The 26399-nt window shown below is 41.6% G+C and overlaps 1 long non-coding RNA gene across 1 annotated transcript; it reads right to left on the reverse strand.

Moving 5' to 3' along the window:
• Window positions 1-264: 264 nt before the first annotated feature.
• On the reverse strand, window positions 265-21574 carry LOC139167343 (uncharacterized). Its single transcript, XR_011559106.1, has 4 exons — window positions 21495-21574; window positions 20012-20090; window positions 5633-5776; window positions 265-853 (listed from the first exon to the last, which is right to left on the reverse strand). It is a non-coding gene; the product is annotated as an uncharacterized lncRNA (long non-coding RNA).
• Window positions 21575-26399: the final 4825 nt, after the last annotated feature.

The following is a 26399-nucleotide window of genomic DNA, read 5'->3' on the forward strand; positions in this document are numbered from 1 at the left end:
CCCCAGCTTTCGTAGTTAGGCTGCCTCCAGAAACCGTTTTTCCAGTTATGGCAATAAAGCCATTATTTTTCTATATATTTGTGCCTCTGTTTTCAGAGTTTCTGTGAGGAATGCTTTGCAGTTATTTTAAAATGCTGGTTCCAAAATACAGGCTGAAAGGTTAAGACTCCAATGGAAAAAAGGTTTTTGTGTCCTTTCAATGGCAAACAGACTGGTTTTATTTATAGATACAAATGACAACCAGATGAGACGCATCAGCACAAGGGCATCAGCAGCTAGGAATTAAATTCAACAGAACAAAATGAACTAGCGCTGTTTATTTTTCAAACTGTTATAATGAAATGTCAGTGATTGATCCTAGATTATGAAATACTTCAGAGATTGCAGTGAAGAGTTCAGGAGAGAATAAAGCAGTTAACTGTTTTATAGTTAACTGACTCCACCAGATCTCAACCGTGTATAGGCCATAAAGTAATAAGTGAATTATTTACTAAGTACTGTACATATAACTTGTCTAAAGCTCACTTGCTGCCTTTTTATAAATGAACAGAACTTGGTTTCTCAAAATACTTTGTTCTTTAAAGAGAAACGATCTAGATTTAGTCTTTTAGGAAACTAAAAATATGATTTTAAGAGCTGCCTTCCTCTGTGAAATAGGATTGTTCTCTAACTAATTTTCAACATACTCCACAATGTATCCTGGTTTGTTTGTTTGTTTTTGTAGATGCCACTTCATCGTACTTCCATCTCCCAGTTTTCCTTCATTTCCTGATTGAAAATGCTCCAGAAGATTCCCTCAAGTCATATTTCCTTGGGATTAACCGAAATCCTGTAAAGCCAGTCAGAAGGATGACTGTACAGCAAAAAAACAGGATGTTCATTTCACATACACAATCCTTAGTGACTTTATAACTAGGGTAAATGCAAAACTTAGTAAATGTTAATGCATATTAACAGTGTTAAAGCAAATAATAATAATAATAATAATAATAATAATAATAATAATAATAATAATTTATTAGATTTATATGCTGCCCGTCTCCGAGGACTGAAAGCAAATTGAAAGTAATTTGATTTCATAAGGCAGTTTTGGCATGATGACTATACAATATTTACTGCATTTTTCAGAGCATAAAACACACTGGAGTATAAGACGCACCTTAGTTTTTGGGGAGGAAAATAGATTGGGAGGAATTCTGGCTACCAAGCATACATCTGGCTAGTCCTTAGCCTGGTCAGCTTCAGTACATTAGTTCACTTGCTCCTTTTGAGGTTGAGAATGGTTGGGGCTGTACTTTTAAAGCACAGCTGATTGTCAGATGGAGCAGCCATTAGAAAAGCAGGCAAAGTACAAAAGATAGCTTAGCTGGTGTTTGGGCTGAAAAACAGCTTCAAAAGCACAGCTGATCCTTAGAGGGAGCTCCAGTTAAGCAGGAAAAGTAGAGAAAGGGTAAGAGAAGGCAGCAGGTATTCCAGGTACCCATACTTTTGGGTACCATGCAAATGTTTGGAGGCTTAAAATGCAATGTGAGGAACCCAAAAACAGAAGTCATTGTCAGTGGCAATCTCTGCAGCCAGGATCAAACAAACACCATCAATTTAAAATGCTCTTAAAATCCAAACAATAATAGAGCATATAATAAAACAGCCACCAATATAAGATTGTCACTATGTTTTCAAGATAATGCTGCTGTAAGTAAGGCGTGAAAATATACTGCTACTATTCTATATCATTTGTAGAAACTCAGTCATGCTGAAAAAGCAATATTTTATGGGTCAAAGAACCAAAAAATACCTCTGAGACCGATGAACATTGTCCACACAAATCACTACAATTTGGAATATTCCCACTGCAAAGAAATCCAACAAAATGTAAATTTGATTTATGCTTTTCTTTAAGTTGCTTTTTATAATTTCCTATAGTCTGCCATTACAAATTGAATGATCGATGTCCTATTGTACAAATATGAATTTAGAGAATAAAACTGATGATAAAACAGAAACTCTGAATTTACAATCCCTTTGCAGATGTTGGCAGACCAACACCACTATCCTTACCTCCACACATAGCCAGTAACAGACCAATCAGTTCACAAAAATTGAAGTAAAGGAAGAGGCATCTTCCCATTTGAATTCCTTTTTTAATCATGCCCCTTGACATCCTAAAAAGCTTAGATCTACACTCACTGATCCTGGAAAGGGGGGATGTGGTTCTATCCTCATATCTTGCAGCCTTGCATCAGCAATTATGCAATTTGTGGAAGCACACTTTAACCCAAGCGCTGCCTCTGGAAGAACCCATTTACCCTTTTGAGCTCAGAGACTAGACTTAGATAAGATCATTCACCCAGAAATCATCACTAGAACTCAAGCTGAACAGAACCTTCCAGATTCTATGAACCATCCATATAGCAGGAGAATTGCGGAGAGAAACATCTGGATTCATTGGACTCATGCCAAACTGGTTGACCTTGACCACAACAGCATCGAGCCAGAGCTGACACCAAGAGTTCTGCCCTTGAGACTAAGGAAGGACTCCGAAACAGAGGACTGGGCATTAGAGATTTTTGACACAACAAAAGACAATGGAAGGGATTGTCCTTCCATGGAAGAGTGAGTGGAATAATGTGGTTAAAATTCCCCATTGACTTATTTGAACTCTTTTCATAGCTAACAACCTTCATCAACTAAAAACTCTCATTTTGGGGATTGCTGCTGTAATCACTGCTAGGCTCCTCCTGTTGTCTCTGCCAGTGCATCCCCTCGTGTCTCAGCTGTCTCTCTACACCGAAATAGGACAAGAAGGCAAACCAAGTCTCCTTAATGATGAGTCAAATAGTTAACAATACTAAGTCTACTCAGATAGGACCTAATTGTGCAGATAGATAGATGGATAGATAGATAGATAGATAGATAGATAGATAGATAGATAGATAGATAACTTATATATATATAATATTTATTTTAGCACAGAATGGGGACTTGTAGAATGGGGGATTTGTAGGAAACCAGACCCCCAAAGGGAAAATGGATGAATAACACCGCACTCCGCCCCTTTTCCAAAGTAGGAAGAAAGCTCCCACTTAAAAAGAGAGGACACACATTCTCTCACAAATAGGAAATCGCCCAGAGCAGCTTTACAATAAGCCAAAGTGCCTGTGAATAGAAGACCTTGTATCCATTCATAAAGACAGAGCGTTGCCTTCTGAAATAAAGGACCTCCTTTCCCAGCAGGTTGCTTCTTGTTCTCTCATTATGTTTGTCACACCAATCTCATCATCTCAGATGGAAAAGAATGGACCAGACATTTTTCTTCCAACAGGATGTATACAATATCAACATGCAAGCAGGTTTCTATCATGGCATAACGACATACATTTCTTCATTCTTACGTCATCACATTTTGTACTGGACGTCTATATTTGTTGAGTAATATTTATTTATTTATTAGATTTGTGTGCCGCCCCTCTCCATAGACTAAGGGTGGCTCACAGCAATAATAAAGACAATGTAAAAACAAATCTAATAATTTAAAAAACACTAAAAAACCCATTATTAAAAGCAAACATACACACTAACATACCATGTATAAACTGTATAGGCCTGGGGGAGATGTCTCAGTTCCCCCATGCCTGACGGCAGAGGTGGGTTTTAAGAAGTTTACGAAAGGCAAGGAGGGTGGGGGCAGTTCTAATTTCCGGGGGGAGCTGGTTCCAGAGAAGGCTCTTCCCCTGGGTCCCGCTAAACGACATTGTTTAGTCGACGGGACCCGGAGAAGGCTAACTCTGTGGGACCTAACCGGTCGCTGGGATTCTTGCGGCATATTATTTGTTAATAATATTAAGAATTAAGCTATCACCTGAATAACCTGCACAATAATAATAATAATAATAATTATTATTATTATTATTATTATTATTATTATTATTATTTATTAGATTTGTATGCCGCCCCTCTCTGAGGACTCGGAGCGGCTCACAACAGGACAATACACAATATACAAATCTAATAGTTTAAAAAAAATATTTATTTATTTCCATTTTTTGCCCATTTTATCTCTTGAATTCTTTCTTTAGGTCAGTGACACCATCTTAATTAGCCAAAATATAAATGCAGAAAATATTAGAAACATAGAAACATAGAAGTCTGACGGCAGAAAAAGACCTCCTGGTCCATCTAGTATTGCCATGCATTGCCAAGCTGACCATTACTATCTCTCCTGACCCTATCTGCCCAAATAAGATTTCCAAAGAGTGATGGGAGAGAGGAGACAGGTAGTAGGAAGGACACAACAGTCCCCCGTAACTGGAAGTGAGTGTGCTAAAGTGTCTTCAGCAACTGGTTTTCTCTTTTATCAAAGGTATTCATCAAGGGAGCTTTGGGAAATAGAGTTGGATCTGATGCTGCCACCATTTTTAACTTATGTGGGCTGCCTTGTTAGGAGGAGTTATTATTACATTTATTAGATTTGTATGCTGCCCCTGTCTGAAGACTTGGAGCGACATTATATGGTTGGAGTTATATGTTTGCTGCTCAGATTGTATTGATATTGGTACTTTGTTACAGATGGTGTGGGGGAGGGAACCATGTACTGTACACTTGTAAATAAAATCTAAGAAGCAGTAGAGTCAACAACAGCAAAAAGAAATGAGCACTAATACAAAATCTTGCTGAGATTAAAAATTTAGTTAGAGTATCATTTAATTTAATTTGCATAAATAATTCTTGCTACATAAAAAGAAAGCAATCCTATATTGAAGTCTTTTCTCCCCTCATTCAGCTTGCTAATTGGTATTCTCTTGAGGTAGAGAGATTCATTAGCATTCCAGCAAAGATCACCCACTAACCCATTTGGCTGAATTCCTAAACACACTTGCCTTTGAGAAAGAATAGCTGAAACAAGTAAGACCTAAAGATAAATAGCTACATTGAAGGGGGGCCCCTAAATAACAAACTAAATAAACTGTTTGCTTTCTGGAGAAAACGGATAGAATATTTCACTTTCTCCAATAGTGAATATTATTCATTATATTAAATGTCTAGGAAGTTGAAATATTGATTCCAGTGGAGTCTAACATATGATCAGTACATCAATATCTTTGATGTTGAAATAGGCAGAATAGAAATGAAAATGCAAGACAGCATCAAATTGCACAGAAGTGAAAATGTTTTCCTGAAACAGCAATAGCAATAGCACTTAGAATTATATACCGCTTCATAGTGCTTTTACAGCCCTCTCTAAGTGGAGTCAGCATATACATAGTAAACCTTTGTGGAAAAATAAGAAAAATCCTACAAACCTTCCAAAGATTTATCTCAGATTTGCCTTATCCATAGGCCAGTTTATTTTCCATTAGGAGAGACCAAAAGAAATTGAACAAGTTGAAGTTTGGGGTAAGTTATTTCCAGGCACAAAGAGAGATGCTTGCTCAGACAAACAACAACTTCCAAAATAATTGATGATATCCAATTGTGCCAATCAACCACTAATTAAAAATGTATTACCTGCCCCTTTGTAGAAAATATTATCCTCTATTAAATCTAGCTTTGAATGATTAGGTGAACTTCTGGAGCATGTCTGAGTAGCGTGAAAGATGGAAATACCCTATTGCATAAACAGAAGTCAACTTACAGTATATGATAGCTGATACATCTTGCTGTAATTCGGCCTTTCCCAACATGGATATACTTCAGATATTTGGACTTCAATTTCTAGGATTCCATATCCAAATGACAATTGGTCGTTGCTGAGAATTCTTGGAGTGGAAATTCATGCCTTTGAAAATCAAGAGTTATTGCTAGGATTAGGATGTGAAAAAGTGCCCTGAATATGGTGGACAGTCCTCATTTAGCTGCACAATTCTTAACACGCTAAGGAAAGTCCTGTAAATGATTTTTTTAAAAAAATGCAATAGTAATTTAGGAAATGATAAATCCTTTTTTTTCTCAAAATGCATTAATGACCACTAGAATGATCTTCTAAAGCAGTTACTGAAGGAGCAAAACATATTGCAAGGAATGGCTGCAGTGCCTCTCTATTTAGCAATTATTGGAGGAAATTACTTATGCTATACAAGCTTCTACAGCTCCAACATCTCAGGGCTGCCATTCTGGCAGGGAAGAGAAGCCCTCGTCCCACACAAGCCTCCGGGCTTGCCGGCAGCACCAGGGAAACCCTGCTGAGCTTCCATACGTGCCGACCTATTCCGGAAGCTTTGTGATGCTGCCCAGCTGGAGCATGCTAATGTGCTTGCTGCTGCCCAGCTGAGAGGCAATAGTTCTTATGCCATTCAGAATGTCAGAGGCATATGTGCAGCCATGCAGCCTACGCAAAACACACTGCTAGTTAATGAACCATTATCTCAGTACACCTACACTTTAACAGATACATATTAGTTAAGATAATCTTATATTTCCATCTCCCCACATCATCCTTCATATATACTATATGTAGAGAATTGCTATCATAGGTATTGAGCTCAGATTTAGCATGTTTTTAAAAACAACAGATAGACTATTATTTGGTTTTGATCCAGAGTAAGAGAACAACAGAGTTGGAAAGGATTTTGGATTCTCTTAGTCCAACCCCCTGCTTAAGTAGGAAACCCTATACTAATGATAGCAAACCTTTTCGGCAACAAATGCCCAAACTGGAACATGTGTGCATGTGTGTTCATGTGCATGTGTCAAAGCACCAGAGTGCCAGAAACCCAAAGACCAGCTGGCTGGTGCATACATGCCTGTTTTTCTGGACCTGAAGCAAATGGCCTAAAACAGCTCAAAAACCGGTCTGAAAATGGCCTAAAAACGGCTTGAAAACAACCTGGAAAATGGCACAAAAAATTGCCTGGTTTTTGGCCATTTTCAGCACTTAGGCCCCTGTGAAGACCAGCTGGCCAGAAACCAGAAGAGCAGTTGGCAATGGCACGTGTGCCCACATAGAACATTTACACTTTATATGTACCAGAACTCAAATACATTGCATTATGCAATTACAATTACAACTCATCACCACTAAATTTTTATTTCCTAATAGAGGCCTCCCACATTTCAGACACACTAGTAATATTTTATGTACAGTATTTGTGTTTGGCAGCCAATGTACTTTTTTCACTGAATGGATCAGTATCTACAGTTCATCCATCAGACTATAAATCTGGCAAGTAATTTTGTTGGAAATACTGAAGCTAAGATCAATGAAGAATCACTGTGATGGTTTTCATTAAAAGAAGTCATGCAGGCAAAATATTTATTTATTTATTTATTCGATTTTTATGCCGCCATTCTCCTCAGACTCAGGGCGGCTTACAACATGTTAGCAATAGCACTTTTTAACAGAGCTAGGCTATTGCCCCCACAATCCGGGTCCTCATTTTACCCACCTCGGAAGGATGGAAGGCTGAGTCAACCTTGAGCCGGTGATGAGATTTGAACCACTGACCTTCAGATCTATAGTCAGCTTCAGTGGCCTGCAGTACAGCACTCTACCTGCTGCGCCACCCCAGCTCATATGTAAATATGTAAAATGTCTCAGGAAAAATCAAGCTTGTAAATCACTAGCTGTGGATATAGTTTCAGTCATAACTTTACTACACACTGCAAAACACATACAATCCATAAATGCACCTGTACAGAATGCTTACCAAATTCAACATTTTGCATTTATTTATAGTGCAGAATCTTTAGAGCAAATGAAGCAAGAAAAGTAAGTGAATTCTTTTTAAATGGAGTAATAGTAGCCCACTTAGAAAATTCTTACCATTCACTTTAGTACCATAGCTTCCTTTCTCTGATTATATTCCTTGGTATAATTTTTACTTATTATTGCTTGTGGAGAAAAAGGCCATCTATTTTGTTCCCTTATCTTATCAACAAATAGAATTTCCTTATGTCCACATAAGCAAATTCTTTAGATAATTTTTAATCTAGAACTCTTATGTTAAACTCTACATGCAAAATAAAATCAACTCCTCCAATCCTATTATTGTAAGTAGCCAGCCTCTATTTCTAATATTGCAAACTTTCACTCATATTTAATATTTATATAATATACACAAAATGACAATTTTACCATCCCCCCCTTCCCCATTTTAAACACATTGGAATCATTTCAAAACAAAGGAAGAAAGAACACTGGATAAAGAGTGGCTGGGTCTGTACTGGGTTATTGAGTTATCCAACAATTCTAGCACTTTAAATGGCTGGAATGATCCTTAGAGTTTGCTGCATGGTGAACCTTGAACATTAGGGAATGAATACCCAGCTCCACTCACCGCCACTTCCCAGGAGATGATTGAGTGAGGGGCAGGCAGGAGTATGCATGGGCCTGGCCGGCACTTGCCTTAACTTCCTACCGGTAGCAAGGCTCAGAGATTGCCCATCACCCTCATCCACTGACTCACCATCTGTTGCCTGCATATGACAAGGGATGTCGGGACACCACCCTTCTACAGCACTTTCTTCCCTCTTCCATCACCGAGAGAAAGAAAGGGAGGGAGAGAAGGAAGGAGGGAAGGAAGGAAGGAAAGAAAGAAAGAAAGAAAGAAAGAAAGAAAGAAAGAGGAAGGAAAGGGAAAGAGAAAGAAAATAGAAAAATAGAAAAAAAGAACAAAAGAAAAAGAGAAAGAAAGAGAAAGAAAAAAGAGGAAAGGAGTGAGAAAGAAGAAAGAAAGAAGAAAAGGAAAGGAAAGGAAAAAAGGGAAGGGCAGGAAAACTTATGACCACAATTGAGCCCAAAAGTTTGGTTGCTAAGCAAGAGCATTAAGTGAGTTTCACAATTTACAAGTTAGCCATGTCTACCCGGTCACCTCTCTACCAAGCACATCCAACGAGTCACCTGACCAAGCCATGCCCACCTGAAGCCATGTACAGTAAAGGGCAGCCATTTGCGGCCCTACTGTAACAGTGAGGGGGGAAGGCATGCACGATCGTGTGCATGCGTGCATGCATGCACCCTTTAACTTCCTGCACATGTGCAGATTTGTACCTGAAGCACAGCGCTGGATGCCCGGACCAGAAGCGCCCCAGCCATGGCCCACGGCACCCATGGTGGCTTCCCTCTCCCTTTTATATTGGCATGCGTTATAATTACTCTTTTTCCCTGGAAGAGAGGGGCCTCCACCGCCATCCCAGTACCTCACGGCCATGAGGATTCAGTCGTCCTCACATCCTGCTGAGCGGAGCCACGGTCTCTGATTGCACTTCCAGTACCCAGTACCCCACAATCTCCTGCCACTCCTTGACAGGCTCGAGCTGCCTGGCAGGTCTCCTGGTGAAGTTTCCACTCCAAACTGCTTGGCCAGGAAATGCGCTGGGTGGCTCGAGCCAGTCAAGAAACCGCAGGAGTCCATGGAAGGGACTGGCGAGGCATTGCTGGAACCTGGACTGCCTTTGGCCAGGCACAAGCAGCAGGAGGGCCACAGGAAAGCTTCCCTCTCTCCTGGGCAGGTAATGAACGAGAATGAGCTCCTTTCGAGCTGCTGCAGGTTCAAGCAGGGTTCTGCCATGAGGCAAGTGGGCAAGACACATATTGTGGGGCACTGGGTATTGCAGGTCCAATTAGAAACTGTGGCTCCGCTCAGCAGGATGTGAGGATAACCGAATCCTCATGGCCGTCAGGTACTGGAATGGCAGTGGAGCCCCCCCCCCATTCCAGGGAAAAAGAATAATTATAACGCATGCCGATATAAAAGGGAGAGGGACAGCTGCCGCGTGTGGTGGTGGACCATAGCTAGGGCACTTCCGGGGCACTTCTGGGGGCAGGGCATCTCGAGCAGGTGGGGCAGTGAGCACGTCACCTAGTCGAGCAGCTCAGACAGGTGGTTGATGTAACTGCTGGCTGCCAGCCGCACCCACCCACACGCCCCACCCTGGAGGATTTCTTCCTGCTGGCTAGCGGCTCCCGGACGGGACTGACTGCCGCTGCACCTTGCAGGACCCATCCCCACGGCCACTGGTCGGCCCCAGCGGCAGCAGTGCAAGAAGCGCCCCATGCCCCCAAACGAGCGCTGCGCTCACTGGCCCCACCTAGCAGTGGGTGCTGTCATTGCTGGCTGGGGCGGGGAGATTCGACTTCTGCACATGCGCAGAAGCCAAATATCATGTGCACGGCACGTGCACCACGGGTGGTGATGGAGATGCACGCGCAACTCCATTTTTGCCAGTGGAACAGCATTCCATGCTGTCCTGCCTGGAGCCCATCCCTGGCCATGCCTATCTAATATCCAAGCCACACCCCAAAATAAGCCACAACTACTGAACCAGTAGAATGTTTCAATCTACTTGATGAATTCTTTTCAATGAAATATAACTTGAATTTAAAAATATGCACAACTTCTTAAAATAAAAACTACATCCATCTATTGTTCCAAAGCATCAGTATTGTAAACAAACAGTACTGTACTGTAAACAAACAATAAAAGTAAATTTCATTAATGCTGAGTAAAATATATATCTAAATTACATCTTTGCAGTCATTCCCAAACATGTATATCTCACATTGTCATGAATGACTCATTATGCACCCTGCTTGCAACCAGACAACAATAACGGGAGGAAGCCACAGTAGGCATCACTATATGAGGGTGTTTTGAGAGGGAACTCTAGACTTTGAGTCTAGACTCAAAGTCTTTGACTCAATTAGAAAGGAGTCCAGCTGCTGGCCATGTATAAGGAGATTACCTCAGTCCCTTTCCCTTTATTCTAGAGCAGGGGTGGGGAACTATGACCTCTATATGACCTGTGGATGTCAAATCCCAGAATTGCTGGCTCAAAAATTCTGGGAGTTGAAGTCCACAGATCATAAAAGGGCCACAGTTTCCCACCCCTATTCTAGAGGCAAATGGGGCATGGTAGAGCAATGGAGCTTATTTCTTTCCCTCTAAGACAGGGCTGTCAAACTCACAGCCCACAGGCCAGATGCGTCACACACTGGCCAAGCCCACGCGGGTTTATCGAAGGGGGAAAAAGTCAGGATACATCACGTGGCTTTCTGTGTGCTTTATCCTAGTCTAGAACAAAAACACATCTCATTATCATTAAGTTCTGAAATGTTTTTTGAATAAACAGGTAGGCAGTGAGTTTAGTCAGAACCTCTACAAAGTACAGTACAGCATTGTAGAACATCTACAATTAGTTTGCCCTGAAAGAAATTCACTCAGAAAGAAAAGAAGAATTGCAGCCAGGATCATGAATTGTTGTTGTTTTTTTTTGCCTTTGTTTCTGCACAATCAAAACCCATAAATACAGAACTTTCAGTAAGGCAGTTTATAGAAACACTAATAGAACATGAAGCTTGAAATAAATATTAACGATTGAAAAACATACTGTTCGTTTTCTGTCCCAGCTTCAACAATTTAGTGTTAAAGTACACAAGATCTCTTGAAAAGAGACATCTGCTCTGATTTTGCTCAGCTGACAAGACACCAAATCACTACTTGGCCTTCAGAGATGAACAGATTGCCCTTTAAGAAAACCTTAGTCTTCCATTAGGGCTGCAGCAAAGGTCTTATATGAATTGCCTTTGTAATTGGCATTGATAGTTTGTGACAAATGTTATCACTCTCCTTCCCATATAAAGTTCATTTTAAAATATTTCATGCAAACTGCATTCTGATGATTTATGAGAGAGAAGTTCCACAAATTTCTGTAAGCCATAAACCAGTGTTTTCAGGCTTGGCAAATTTAAGATGCATAGATTTCAACTCCAATTCCCCAAGCTGGCTAGGGAATTCTGGGAGTTGAAGTCCGCACATTTTAAAGTTACCAAGTTTGAAAAACATTGTCACAAACAATTTGTTATATCTAACATTAAGCAATTGGTTAAAAAGCACAAAATGTAATTGAATCAAGAACAGGTAGTTTTAATTAACGTTACTGTTACAAAGCAGTGACATCCAGTACAATATATACCTTATATTCAGTGAAGGGCTACCAAAATTTTTCCTACCACACTATGGGCGTGGGTTATGCAGGACCCCTGCATTTTCTTTCAACATCTTTCAATGCAAATTGGGTGCGCTGGGGTGGAGCTCCATTTTCACTATCCCACTGAGACGAGATAGATGTGTGTTTGCATGCGTATTTGTATAATGTATAATCGAATAACTAGCAGAGGCTTAAGTCAAATGAAATAACAATTCTATGTCTTAATGATCAACAAATTTATTTGGGATACTTTCTCTAATGTTTTCCTGAGAATTCTCTGTCAGCATGGCTGTTGGCCATGATGAAAAACAGTTCTAGAAGTCACTATCAAGACATCTAGCGAGTGCTACCTTGGGGAACTAAATTTTGCAGAATTGCTCCACTTTTCTGTGCAATCAAACAATACTAGAGGTACTCTTATGGCAGATACAGTTAAACATTTATGAATACTATAAACTTTGCTAGTATTATAAATCTTTCAAAGAGTATAGCACTGTTAGGAATGGGTTCTAAAAATTTTTACTACTAGTTCTGTGGGTGTGGCTTATTTTATGGGTGTGACTTGATGGCCATGTGATGGTGGGCGTGTGACTGGGGGGGCATGGCCAACTTGATGTCACTTACATCAAGGGTTAGGGTTAAGGTTCCTGGCCTCTCCTCATCTCAAAGGCCTCAACAAGATACAATTTCCCTGTCTCTTTACTACTACTGAACATCCAAAATGTACTATTTAATCCTATGAATATATGCCATATATGTACATATCTATTACACACAGGCACACATAAAGATACATTCTACTATATATCCTGTATGTGAATGTAGAGAGAGAGAGAGAGAGAGAGAGGGAGGGAGGGAGGGAGGGAGGGAGAGACAGAGACAGAGCTCTTCTAAAACTATACACATTCAAGCTCACTTACTGTGTTTGGAAAAACACACCCAAAGTCCATTTTCTGCCACACATTTAACTATAAATTTTATAGAACATTACACATGCCTTCTGATGTTCTGCCCTAGCTTGCACATGACTGTTAGAGCCAGGAGATGTCATGGATTGAGTAAAATGTGGTGAAACTCACTTAACAGTGCTCTTACTTAGCAACCAAAATTTTGGGCTCAACTGTGATCATAAGTCAAGGACTATCTCTGCCTTCCTCTACATGTCAACCTTGTCCTAGTAAACTCCTTGTTTCTGGCAATTTTCCTCTCTGTTAGAGGCACCAAAATAATCCAGACAATGTATAGTTTCATGCTGCAGCAGGGGGTTGGACTAGATGACCTCCGAGATGTCTTCCAGCCCTAAATTGTTATGCTGTTTCAAAGTGTCTTCTGAAGCCACGTCTAGTGGCAGGATTTGTGGTGCTTCCTTCCTCTTCTCTCTCTCTTGCTTTCACATCCTTCCTATTTCTTTCTTTTTTTCTTTTTCTTTCTTTCTCTTTCTCTCTCTGTCATTTTATTTCTTTTTCTTTCTTTCTTCTCTCTCTCTCTTTCTTTCTTTTTTTCTTTCTTTGTCTCTCTTTTTTCTCTCTCTCCCTCTTTCTTTCTTTCTTTCTTTCTTTCTTTTTTTCTTCTCTCCCTCCCTCCCTCCCTCTCCCCCCTCTCTCTCAGACACACACCTGGTCTGGGTACAAATTATTTGCTGTTACAGAAGTTCTCATTTCTCTCTATAATACACCTGATACTAATAACTAACCTATCTCTCAATTATCTAAAACCTATGCATGCTTACTAGGCAGTAAGGCTATTCTCTTTCAGTGGGATTTACTCCTAATAGATACACATGATTGAAGGCAGATAGCTAGCTCCATTGTTTAGTAGGTTTCTACATTAACAAAATATATACATAAACAAGAGCATACAGGAACAAAAAATCATAGCAATAGTCTGAACTGTGCTTTTTTCCCTTTAAATGTAAGTACTACCCATTTTAACCATGCATTAAGACTCATTAGTTTGGAATACTAGTATGATTTGCACTGAACCATGACAGTACCTGTTTTCCTTACAAACTAGCTCAACCTTATTTCCTTTAAATCTTGCTTTCATTTCATGCTGAGGCCTTGGCAAGCAGGGCACCCAAGACTCTTCCCAAGTGTGCCATTGGCTCTGTTGCAGGATAGCTTGGTGGGGTTTCTCAACTTCTGAGCCATGAAAAAACTCAGAGCCCTCCCACTCTTTCCCTCCAGCCATTACTCTGGGGCAAGAGGGAAATTTTACTTATGTTACATAGAAACATAGAAACATAGAAGTCTGACGGCAGAAAAAGACCTCATGGTCCATCTAGTCTGCCCTTATACTATTTTCTGTATTTTATCTTAGGATGGATATATGTTTATCCCAGGCATGTTTAAATTCAGTTACTGTGGATTTATCTACCACATCTGCTGGAAGTTTGTTCCAAGGATCTACTACTCTTTCAGTAAAATAATATTTTCTCATGTTGCTTTTGATCTTTCCCCCAACTAACTTCAGATTGTGTCCCCTTGTTCTTGTGTTCACTTTCCTATTAAAAACACTTCCCTCCTGGACCTTATTTAACCCTTTAATATATTTAAATGTTTCGATCATGTCCCCCCTTTTCCTTCTGTCCTCCAGACTATACAGATTGAGTTCATTAAGTCTTTCCTGATACGTTTTATGCTTAAGACCTTCCACCATTCTTGTAGCCCGTCTTTGGACCCGTTCAATTTTGTCAATATCTTTTTGTAGGTGAGGTCTCCAGAACTGAACACAGTATTCCAAATGTGGTCTCACCAGCATTCTATATAGTGGGATCATAATCTCCCTCTTCCTGCTTGTTATACCTCTAGCTATGCAGCCAAGCATCCTACTTGCTTTCCCTACCGCCTGACTGCACTGTTCACCCATTTTGAGACTGTCAGAAATCACTACCCCTAAATCCTTTTCTTTTGAAGTATTTGCCAACACTGAACTGCCAATACAATACTCAGATTGAGGATTCCTTTTCCCCAAGTGCATTATTTTACATTTGGAAACATTAAACTGCAGTTTCCATTGCTTAGACCATTTATCTAGTAAAGCTAAATCATTTACCATATTACAGACGCCTCCAGGAATATCAACCCTATTGCACACTTTAGAGTCATCGGCAAATAGGCAAACCTTCCCTACCAAACCTTCCCCTATGTCACTTACAAATATATTAAAAAGAATAGGACCCAGAACAGATCCTTGTGGCACACCGCTTGTAACCTGACTCTGCTCAGAATACTCGCCATTAACAATAACTCTCTGATGTCTACGCTTCAGCCAGCTGCAAGATATGGATTTTGGGAAGGATGCTGCTACAGAGTTAAAAAGACAGGAAAACTGTCCTTCCCCTGTTCCTCCCTCCCTCTTTTTCTCCCCACCAGTTTCTTTTGGCTTTGGCTCTGGTGCCAAAAGAGAGAATTCTCTTTTGTTTGTGAAGCACCCTCCTTTTTTTCTGCCAAGTTGTACAAAGACAGGAGAGGACTACCACTGTCCATCGCAGTAGCTGCATGCATCGCTGGCAGCTTCAGGAGATGCTAGCCTGGCAGGGATGAGGTGTGGCCTGGCAAGCTTCACAGCCATGCAAAGCACTGCCAGTAAGCATGGGAAGGTCTTCCAGGATGCCCCACCACTCCCAAGGCTGCTCGACCACAGAGGCCACCTGGGTAGACTGCACCCAGCCACCTCCTCGGTAGCAGCCCTGGCATTCAGCGGTCCCCTGCTAAGGCCCATGGAAATCATGGTCACTGTCCCTCTCCAGTATGTGTCACTCATCTGGGCCTCTCAGCAGACTGCACAGTAGTGGACCCCGCAGAGTGCCTGTATCTGCACAGAGAACTGGTAGCAGATAGGGTGCTCACAGGGCCCCAAGGCCGCCACCTCCAGCTCACTGCAGCAAAGGATACAGCTGCCAGGGGCCTCTCCACTGTAGCTGCAATGCCAGGAGACGCTAACCCATCAGGGACTAGGGGGCAACCCAGAAAGCTTCTACCATTCAGCTGCAAAGGTTGCTGGGCTGCACAGCCTTCGGGAGACACTAGCTGGTGGTGAGGGGAGCTGCTGGCAAGGAAAGCTTCATAGCCACATGGCTGCAAAGCTTGCTGGGCTGCCCCTTGTCCCCACCGTGGCTGCAATGACAATGGCCCCGAGAAATGCTGGGCAAGAGGGGAGGAGGTAGGCTAGTGTGAATGCTTGCTTACCTGTGCGTAGGCAGCAGCAGGCAGCTCTGTGGATACACATGGTGAAGGTGAGGCAGGATGAATGTTGGGCTGGGCGAGTGAGAATCAGGCAGGGTGAGTGAGCATCAGGCAGGATGGGGCAGGTGAGTGAGTAGTGGAGTGAAGGGGAAACCGGTTCGGGGGAGTGACCAGCCAGATGTTGCTACTGGTTCGGTGACCCCGGTTAGATTACTGCTAATGGTTCTCCTGAAATGCAAATCAGTAGCAGCCCACCACTGCACTCAGCACATATTTATATGCTCCAAATGCAAGCTGTTTTGTACAAGGATAACATGACCTATGGCATAGCTTCAACAAATGTATCATGCTCTTTGCTCATGTTTGCAGGCAGTGTGGCCCAGGGACGGGTTCCTTTACCTTCCTACCAGAACGCCGCATGTGCATCATGACATTTCCCATCTGTGCGCATCCCTTAGCTTCTGTGCATGCACACAGGGATGATTTTCCTTCTGCATATGCTCAGAGAGCCAAAAAAAATCACCAAATATAAGAAAAAAAGATAGCAGCACGCAAAGACAGCAAAGACAGTACAGGAGCCATCACGCCCAAATTGCACAATCATCAGGCCACTATTGGAGCAGCGCACTGGACTGCACCGGACCAGTAGGAACCCACCCCTGGTGTAGCCTAACTGCACAGTTATGATGCTTTTATAACTTCCATTATACCTGTCACATTTACTGAAACACTACAACAATGAAAAAGGACAATATATTCTACATATGCACATCAGTACTATGTATCCCTGCATTGTTCTTTATTCACTTCGTCACTAAACTTGGGCATGGTAGCTTATTGTGGGTGCTGTGAATTCTCTTAAAAATCCATATCTAGCATAAGTAGAATTTCCTAAGTTACAGGGGAAGGAACGTCTCTGGAAAAACAGAATTCTATGTGAAAAGCCTGTGAAGCATTTCAGAATGGTCTATCCAAATTAAGAATACAGCTTAAAATGAGAAAATTGTTCATATCAGCAAGACGGATAGACGTTGAAAAAAACAATCTTAACTTCACATTATAGGCTTGTGCTGCAACAGTAATGTACCATATTAGGAGAGGTTACTGTAAGCATTTTATAAAACAGTTGAAATCTAGGATTTGACCATTCAAAAAAAAAATTCATGTTGAGAGTCATTGAAAAAGGAATATAAAATAAATCTGCCAAAAGGCATACTGCTTTGCAAATCTATGATATGAATAGACATAATACTACATACAGGCTACAGAGCTTATAATTGTAAAGGATTGGAGCAATTTCCAAATGGCTTAATGGATGCAGCACTTGTTCAAAGCTTCAGAAAAAAAAGAAAGAAAGAAGGCAATACTTTATATATTATGGAGAAAATTAAGACATTGAAGTTCTATGTCAGTTATTTTTGTCATACTATTGAAATTTAACTTCATGTGATAATTGTGGAAAAAGAAAAATAATATAAATTGAGCTTCATAATTTTAAATTATGGAATTTTCTTTTTTAATTTTTTAATTTATATGTAGTATATTTACAAAAATAACTTACAATATATATAATCATAATAATGGTAGCAATAACAGGCAAGCAAGTCAACAAGAAAAAACAAACAAAAAAAGACAAAAAACAAAACAAAGACAGAAACAGAAAAGAGAAAAATAAAACAGCCCCCCCCCCCCCCCCGAAACAACACCATTTAAGAAGAGAGATAAATCTTATTTCTCTCTTGGCTATCCCAATCTTAAATGTTTCTTATCAAATTTTATGCAAGTTATTCATATCGTTTAACACATTTATATTTCATAATTGGTCTTATATAGTTCTTTAATAATAATTTTATAATTAAATTATGGAATTTTCTAATACAAGATACAGTAATACCCGTAACCTACTGTTGACCGTTCCATTGGCATATGCAGCAAAAGAAACTCTTGGGGCATTATTTTATCACAATTATAATTTTACTGGTAAATCCAATAGGATCTGATAGGTACAGAAGAATCAAAGCTGATTCTGAAGTATTGGCAACAATGGTAGAATAATTAAAGTCTCCCCTTTTCCTCCCTGGGCTACCCTGTGTCCATTGTCCATTATCCAGGACCAGTTCCCTACCAAACCTATGGTCAATAGCCACGGTCATCCCCATCTTCCAAAATGGAGATCCCAGTCTAGTAGAAAACTACAGACCTATCTCTCAATGCTGCGTCATGTGCAAAGTCATGGAATCAATCATAAACCAATCCATTACCCTCCTCCTAGAAACTAACAATCTATTCTTTAACAAACAATTTGGTTTCAGAAAAAAAATTATCCTGTAACCTGCAACTCCTACACTGCAAAAACATATGGACTACACATCTCGATGAGGGCAAATCAATAGATGCAATTTAAATAGACTTCTGTAAAGCCTTCAACTCAGTGGTTCACGATAAACTACTTCTGAAATCCTATGGCATCTCTGGACCCCTACATGACTGGATAACTGCATTCCTATCAGACAATAAGTAGGCAAAATAGGAAGCGCCCTATCTAATCCTATTCCTGTTAATAGCAGTGTGCCCCAAAGCAGCGTATTAGGACCAATACTCTTCATACTCTATATAAATGGCCTTTGTGATCACATTGCAAGCAACTGCGTTCTCTTCGCCAATTATGTAAAACTCTTCAACAACACTGATAACACTGTTGCCCATCAAAAAGATCTTGACTTTGTGTCAGAATGGTCAAACATCTGGCAACTCCAAATCTTAACCAAGAAATGCTTTGTCCTACACATTGGCAAAAACAATCAGAACACAAAATACAAGCTGACAAGACCTAGCAGACAACCCTGACTCTGTAAAAGACCTTGGACTATTTATATCAAATGACCTAAGTGCCAAAGCCCACTGCAATAACATCACCAAAACAGCTTCAAGAGTTGTTAACCTAATCGTACATAGCTTCTTCTCCAGTAATATCACACTACTAACCAGAATATACAAAACATTAGTGAAACCAATCATTTAATACAGTTCATCTGTCTGGACCCCAAATCATATTTCAGGCATAAATACATTAGAAAATGTCCAGAGATACTTAATGAGAAGGGGCCTCCACTCCTCTACTCGCAACAGAATATCTTAGGCAACCAGACTTGAAATCCTAGGCTTAGAAAGCTTAGAACTACATCGTCTTCGACACGACCTAAGCATAGCTCATAAAATCATTTGCTACAACATCCTTTCCGTCAACGACAACTTCAGCTTCAGCCACAACAATATACGAGCAAACAACAGATACAGACTCAAAGTAAACAGCTCCAAACTTGACTGTAGAAAATACAACTTCAGCAACCGTGTAGTTAACGCCTGGGATTCACTACCTGACTCTGTGGTTTCATCACCTAACCCCCAAGGGGTGGCATACAAATTTAATAAATTATTATTAAATTATTATTATTTACCCTTAGACGGTCCACCATTAAGCTCACCTGATTCCTAAGAGATCAGTAAAAGGCGTACATAAGTCACCACCAGCCTACCTACCATCCCTATCCTAATGTTTCCCCCTTATTAGTACCCATTTCATGTATATATACAGCGTTATTTCTATGTATACTACCCAATACATACTTGACAAAATAAAATAAACAACTAAATAAATAATCCAGGTCAAGCTTTCAGGATACTTCCCTGATGTATAGGACCCTGTAACTTTCTCAGTCTGCAAACAGCCCACATAAATTCCTTAGCTCCCTCCCAGCTCCCTATACATTACAATCATCCTATACATTTCCCTTAATCTCTTGTCAGGTTGTGAGTAGTAGTGTGTTATAAATCAGCCTTGACACCTATATCCCAGAGACATTTAGAAGTCTGGAAGAATCTCTGGTATTTAACCATACCAGCAAGTTGGGTACAATTTATCCAAGGCCATTTCATTCCTCATCTCTCATGAAAAGGAGTTGCAGGTAGGGAATCTTCCTATAAGAAAAAAAAAGGAGAGTGAGATTTCCCATGAAATCCAAAAGATCCTTGTTATTTTGTTAAATATCACTCCAAGCAAAGCTCTGGAGATCCAGTTGTTCTTTGCAGGAAGAGCTTGTTGAACATCTCCAATAAATCACTTACGGGGGAAAATAATAGTCATAGAAAAATCAGAAAACCCCCCCATATAAACAGAGTTGATCTTAAAAAGCCAAGAAGGATTGGCCCTGATTAGTTCTTGGACAAAAGGTCTAGCAGGAAGCACAGGTTGTGCTTGACGTAAAACAGCTTGTTTAGTGACCGAAGTTACAATGTCATTGAAAAAGGATAAATTGTTTAGTGACCAGTTACAATGTCATTGAAAAAGGATACATTTTTCACACTTGTAACCATTGCACCATTCCCATTGTCACATAATCAAAATTCAGATGTTTGGCAGCTGAATCATATTTATGTTACTAAATCAACAACTAAAGTAATTCATTTAACAAATGTGTCGAGAAAAGTCATAAAATGGGGCAAAATTCACTTAACAAATGTCTCACTTAGCAATAGAAAGTTTGGGCTCAATTGTGGCCTTAAGTCCAGAACAAACTGTGCTAGACTATAATACTGGGAGAGGGAGGCAATGACAAGACATTTCACATAATTGCCAAGAAACTGATATGACTATGTTCAAGTCATCAAGAAGACTTTATAGTTACTTTGTGATTTTAATGATGTTTTCAAATTAACAATTTGCCTTGGAGGATTTTAAGGAAGCAGGTGCATCTTACACTTTTAGAAACCAGACTACATAAACCACAGTTTACATTATGATTATTTGATTATGCAGCTAGACAGGTTTCCTGATTTGTTGCCCCCGAAACAGCTGAAAAGCGGCCTGAAAATGGGGTTCCCAACCCCAGGCCCCCCACCCCACCTGGGGCCCACTACCAAGCCATTGCATATTTGGAACTGGGTCTTGTGAGTAGCGAGCTGGTGTGCAAGCATGTGGGTACAGCTCAACTTGTGCAAGCGGCGGCCTGGTGCATGTGCACACATGAACCCAACTGAACTTGTATAAGTTGAGCAGTGCCTGGGGGCCAGCCCATCATTTGAGTGGGTCAGTTATTCTCCTCCCCCTCCACTGGGCCAAGCCACAAAAGTTGGGACCATTGTGTAATACAATGAACAGATTTGAAGGGTCCTTGGTGCTCTTTGAGCTTGCTTGTTTCCTTGTAGAAGTTTCATTACCCAAACTAGGTAACATCATAAGTGCTATATTATTTATTAGTACTGAACAGATTTTTCTAAAACAAAAATATTTAAATTATAGTGGAACAAGCTTCCTCACTTAAGTCATATTATAATTAGAGTAAGTGACTGGCAACAGATGTAACAGAGGAAGATAAGACTTACTTGCAGAAACATGATCAACATCCTCCAAATCCTGCTTTATTGAAGTGATACTATCTTCTGTTGCTTGCTTATTTCGAAACCCTGCCCTTGTCGGTTAAACCTTTTGAGTTATATCTAAGAATTGGGATAAACATTTGCAAGATGAAAAGATGGGAGTATAAATTGTAGCAAAATGTATGAAATAATCTAAGGATGCCTGTCTTTCACCTACCAGATTAAAATATTTTCTGGACTTATTAAATTGGATGTAATCTCATAAATTGGAATACCATTTTTCCTAAGTTAATAAAGAAATTTAGGGCTAAAACCATACATAATTGTTTTTAAAACCTATCAAAAACATTTAATGGTACAGAAAAAAGTTGACGTTCTAGCAATTTGCACTCAATGTAACATGGGTACAAGAACATTCTTGAGACACGGCACAACTGTTTAAGCCTTCAGGTTAGGATAAGGTATATCAGATGTTAGAAAGCCGTCTGGTCTTATATTGTGTATACCCAGCAGAGCAACTTTTTCCATTGATTTCAGTCTCTGAATATGGATTCTTCTCCCCTTCCCCCAGTTGCTTTATTGTAATAGATGTTGGCTAGTTCACATCCCCAAAACCATGTAAACATGCTTAAGTATGTTGACATAAACTGCCTACCCACACAGTGAATCTACTTTTACTTTACACAAACTAAACAGCAACAGTTCAATGGTAGTAATCACACAACACAAGAATGTACTGGTTTATGTACATTTCCACATGAAACTAATAAAAATAGTTGGCAGACAAATCTACTGATCTCCTGGGAGTGTGATTTTCCAATATAAGGAGAAAAAAGAGATCCAGATTTTCTCAGAGCCAAAGCAAAAAATAGCCAAGGTGAGGCACTTCACCAATGTCTGGATGAAAGCACAGTTTTGCAGCTGATTTGCTATGTCCATTGGAGCTTGCCATATCTTTATCAGACTGTGTCATCTCCAGGCTAATATCTGAGTTGCCTGAGATTGTCCACATGGGAAATTGTAAGTTGTGAAAAGAAGGAAGATACCACTTTCAGACTGAAACAGCTGAAGACTGCTCTACACTGTCTCAAAAGCAAGCTGAGAATGAGATGGAATGAGAGTATAATTGAGGACACAGTTGTCCTATAACTTCTTAATAAAGCACTGTCCTGTCATTGCAAGCAGTATGCAATACCTAAAGAATCATCCATGGACCTAGGTCAATAATTTGTATTAATAAAACAAGCAATTTATAAAAACCACAATGCAATGTAAATAAAGCTACTCCTGAAATATTTTTCTCTCTCACCAATCTCTCTCTCCCTCATATTCCCATCTCACACACACACAAAGACACACACGCACACACACAAAACTCTCTTTTTTTGGCAGCAATTTTTAGGGACAGTCTGGGTTGATTTAAAACTGATTTTTAGAGGCAGGTTTATCAAAATAGCTTGAAGGCTCCCTATGATCTTGAAGTTACAAGTTGTCTAACTTTGTTGGGGACATTGCTATTATATCTTCTACCTGTGCAGTTCTTACAGTTCTGTTCAAATTAAACATATAAGAAAACAGCAGTATCACAACAATTCCATACTAGCTTTTATCACGAGATCTTACTTGTTAAACCATCTCTGATGGCAGCCTAGTTAATGCTTGTGTTCATTTGCCCTTCACATGGAAAAAACAATTCACTATTCATCCTCCTCTTCTTTCCTCATCACTGATGGGAGCTTTTGGAGGTTCTGAAGGCCCTGGCTGAATCTCCACCTCTGGCACAGAGTCCTCTCCAGCCTCCTCACTGTCTGAATCGGGTGCCAGTTGCACAAGCCGTTGGTGCATCACCACATCAGCCTTTTCTCTGTCAGAATCAGCTACCAGCTGCACGGGCTTCCGATGGGCCACAGCAATAGCCCAGGTTATGACCCCTTGATAGAATTGCAGGTCCTGATTGTTACTGTTTTACAAACCACCATTCCTAAACAGAAAAATGTAGGCAAGATTTATGATGTCCATCAGCTTCCCTCTGAAAGCCCAAGTGACTTTCTTGAGCATTTTTATCAGGCTTTTCGGAAGTACAGTGACTTAAAACTGGAGGTACCAAGTCCGAGAACCACTATCTGGTGAATATGCTTTTTATTAGTCAAAGCAAGCTGCAAGAGAGAAAGGCTGGCTGGCTATGTTGTGGACACTTTGGACCAAGTATTGGAAGCAGCAGCCTTCCCTGCAGGAACTTCAGCCCAAAAGGCTAAGCTCATTGCCTTGAAGAGAGTCTTAGAATAATCAGAAGAGATAGTTGTTAATATTTTCACAGCTAGTAAATTTGCTTTTGGTGTTGTACATATACATACCGTGTTTCCCCGATAGTAAGACCCCCCCGATTGTAAGACATATGGGGGGTTTCAGGGGGGTCGGCTTATATAAGCCATACCCCGAAAGTAAGACATATGTCTTACTTTCGGGGAAACACGGTAGTATAAAAGGAATTAAAGGGGAAAAAAACTAGACAAATACTATTGCTGCGCCCTCCTTCACCAGCCTCCTTTCCGGCAGCTCCCTGCGCGCCCCTCGCCTTCGCTCGCCGCGGCGCCACCGCCTCTTCCCCTGCCGAGGCTCAGCTGCAAGTGGCCAGCGAGGCCGAGCGGCTCCGAGGCGAGCGGCCGGAGCTGCGCCCTCCTTCGCCCGCCTCCTTTCCGCTCGCCTCAGAGCCGATCGGCCTCGCTGGCCGCTTGCAGCTGAGCCTTGGCAGGGGAAGAGGCGGTGGCGCCGCGGCGAGCAAAGGCGAGGGGCGCGCAGGGAGCTGCCGGAAAGGAGGCTGGTGAAGGAGGGCGCAGCTCCGGCCGCTCGCCTCGGAGCCGATCGGCCTCGCTGGCCGCTTCCCCTGCCGAGGCTCAGCTGCAAGCGGCCAGCGAGGCCGATCGGCTCCGAGGCGAGCGGCCGGAGCTGCGCCCTCCTTCACCAGCCTCCTTTCCGGCAGCTCCCTGCACGCCCCTCTCCTTCGCTTGCCGCGGCGCCACCGCCTCTTCCCCTGCCGAGGCTCAGCTGCAAGCGGCCAGCGAGGCCGATCGGCTCCGAGGCGAGCGGAAAGGTGAGTGGCGCGGTCAGGCGCCCTCCTTCGCCCGCCTCCTTTCCGGCAGCTCCCCGCGCCCGAAGACGAGCCGGCCCCGGTGCCCGGGACAATGTAAGACATACCCCCAAAGTAAGACACAGTGGGGCTTTTGGGGGTAAAAAGATAGTAAGACACTGCCTTACTATCTGGGAAACACGGTAGTAACTTATTGAAGTAGCATGGGTTTCTAACTGTTCAGGATACCCCTGAAATATTGAGATTATTGGATGCTGTTTTGCTTTCTAGCAAGGTAGCCATTATTCACGTATGGTCACATGATAAGGATGACAGAAAACATGGTGGGGAAAATTCCCGCAATATTGCGAGGAAACAGGGCTTTCAATACTCCAGACTCCATCTTTTATTCTTTGCTGAGTTACACCTGAACCCCTGTATAACACTGTTTTTAATCAGTAGATAATGGCATGACTGACTGCTGTTCCCAAAAAGATGACAATTGATACACAAGCTGAAGCTGAGCAGTAGCACCCTGGCCACACCTTCCACGTCTGATTTAGATAAGTGTTGCAAAACTAGGTTAAAGATCACTGCTTTTGTAAAATGTTACCCCATCTTGCAGTGAGGGAACAACTAATTATTATGCATTTGCTGAACAAGCAATCAATATATCATGTCTTGCTAGGATTCAAACTCAACTTGTTTTGTCCTATTTAGACCATTAGAGTCTCCAGACATTGGATAAACGTTTCCATCACAATGTCTGTTGAGCTACAGGTGGATGCCTAAAAATGGGTATCATCTGACAAATGGGTGCATTTTCAGTAGCTTTGTTTAAATGGTAAATTCTGCAAATACTGCTTCTCATCCAGGAAGCTTCTTCAGCTCTGACTTGATGGTGGGAAATGGAAGGATTTATACTCCTTGCAGACAACTGGGCATTTGCATTCTTTTTAGAGAATTGTTGAGGCCAACTGGAGGTTTATCTGTATCAACTGGAGGTTTATCTGGGTGAGATCATCCAAGGACATGGGGTGAGGTATCATCAGTACGCTGATGATACCCAGCTTTACATCTCCACCCCATGCCCAGTCAACGAAGCAGTGGAAGTGATGTGCCAGTGCCTGGAGGTTGTTGGGGCCTGGATGGGTGTCAACAGACTTAAACTCAACCCGGATAAGACGGAGTGGCTGTGGGTTTTGCCTCCCAAGGACAATTCCATCTGTCCATCCATTACCCTGGGGGGGAATTATTGACCCCCTTGGAGAGGGTCCGCAACTTGGGCGTCCTCCTCGATCCACAGCTCACATTAGAGAACCATCTTTCAGCTGTGGCGAGGGGGGCGTTTGCCCAGGTTCGCCTGGTGCACCAGTTGCGGCCCTATCTGGACCAGGACTCATTGCTCACAGTCACTCATGCCCTCATCACCTCGAGGTTCGACTACTGTAATGCTCTCTACATGGGGCTACCTTTGAAAAGTGTTCGGAAACTTCAGATCGTGCAGAATGCAGCTGCGAGAGCAGCCATGGGCTTACCTAGGTATGCCCATGTTTCACCATCACTCCGCAGTCTGCATTGGCTGCCGATCAATTTTCGGTCACAATTAAAAGTGTTGGTTATGACCTTTAAAGCCCTTCATGGCACTGGACCAGAATATCTCCGAGACCGCCTCCTGCTGCACGAATCCCACCGACCGATTAGGTCCCACAGAGTGGGCCTTCTCCGGGTCCCGTCAACTAAACAATGTCGATTGGCGGGCCCCAGGGGAAGAGCCTTCTCTGTGGCGGCACCGACTCTCTGGAACCAACTCCCCCCAGAGATTAGAACTGCCCCTACTCTCC

Source organism: Erythrolamprus reginae, chromosome 4, assembly GCF_031021105.1.
Source record: "Erythrolamprus reginae isolate rEryReg1 chromosome 4, rEryReg1.hap1, whole genome shotgun sequence".
Classification (NCBI taxonomy): domain Eukaryota; kingdom Metazoa; phylum Chordata; class Lepidosauria; order Squamata; family Dipsadidae; genus Erythrolamprus; species Erythrolamprus reginae.